The sequence below is a fragment of the Prionailurus bengalensis genome, chromosome C1 (assembly GCF_016509475.1).
Source record: "Prionailurus bengalensis isolate Pbe53 chromosome C1, Fcat_Pben_1.1_paternal_pri, whole genome shotgun sequence".
Taxonomy (NCBI): domain Eukaryota; kingdom Metazoa; phylum Chordata; class Mammalia; order Carnivora; family Felidae; genus Prionailurus; species Prionailurus bengalensis.
In genome coordinates, this window is record NC_057345.1 from 107981104 (window position 1) to 107982465 (window position 1362).

Below are 1362 nucleotides of genomic sequence, written 5' to 3' on the forward strand. Positions count from 1 at the left end.
ACCACAAGTCCCCCTCCCCCCCCCCCCCCCCCCACTGATGAGGACCACAGAGAGCACATCACATCAGTGTGTAAATCTGCAAGTGTGGAGACTTTGGGAGGGGCCGAGCCAGTGGTCTAGAAAACAGGGGTTGTGCTGTCCTGTTCAAGGCCATTAATGGAGCCATGTAACAACATGCCCAGCCTAGGGCTATCAGCACCTAGGAACCAAGACAAGACTGTGGTCTCTTCAAGCCAATTAATTGTCTAGAAGGGCCTGGAGACCAGTAGGACATGGTCAAAAGGGTTAGTTGTAAAGGAAAACTGTGAGTGAGGGTTAAGGTCCTGGACAAGGAAGGGTCAGCTCACCCTACTGTCTACTCTACTATCAAAGGGAACAAAGCTGGATGCTGGGCAGGTGAAACTGAATGGGGCAGTAAGTTTTACAGTTAAGGTGCTCGGGGAGCCAGGGAGTAGGGCAGGCACCACCTCTAACTATGGAGGTGCATCACGGCTGTCAAAGAATATCTCATGTTCCCTAGTTGCCACATGACACTGGCATGGGGAGGGTGAGACAAGGTCCAAAGTGAATCACTGAGCCTTCCCCAATGAGGGTGAGGAAGATCCTGGACAAGGAAGTTTGGTGATATCCACATTAGTGTGGCAAGCCATTTCTGAGGTTGCATGCAGATGGTAATTTGGTTGGGAAATAAGTGCGTCATCCCAGTCCTGGACTGTCACCTGCCTGGGCCCGCCTGGCCCTTATAAAAGGACTCTCCACCACACTGGTGTTATCTTCTGGAGACACCGAGGCATACATCTCCTCTGAAGCCTCTGGTGAGTACAAGCCTTAGAGATCTTTTTTGGCATTTGAATAGTGTGAGGATTTAATCTGGGAGAACAAGTGACTGTTTATTTTAGCCAATTAAAGTCCGTGCATGGGGAAGAGACAATAATGAGGTCTGGGGGGTATTTGGAAGGTGACCGTGAAGGTCATGACAGAAATGGAGTCAGAGGTACAATCCTAAACTGACTGACAACAAGAGAGACGAGGTGTTGTCCTGTGGCCTATACTGTGCACGTTCCAAGTGCATCCCTCTCAGGGCTCTCGGTCCCTTTGAGTGCTGGGTGGGAGTCTGGGCAGTCCTCCTCGAAGCCCAGGCCTCAGAACCCCAGTCAGGTCAGTGAGACCAGCAACCAGGGCTCAGAAAGCTATCGGTAGAGGTCTGTTTGGGGATTGGCTAGAAGTTTCGTATCTGGGTTCTTTGTCTCCACATGATGTTTGTATTCACACAGCACACAGGCAATCGTGTCTGTACAAAGTGATAGACAGAAACATTAACCAGAAAAGACCGGAGAGCTAGGGTAAGAGGTGCTCAAAGGG

At 50.5% G+C, this 1362-nt stretch overlaps 1 pseudogene; it reads right to left on the minus strand.

Moving 5' to 3' along the window:
* Positions 1–696: 696 nt before the first annotated feature.
* The window catches only part of LOC122479458, a 1639-nt pseudogene continuing 973 nt past the window's right edge, over positions 697–1362 (minus strand).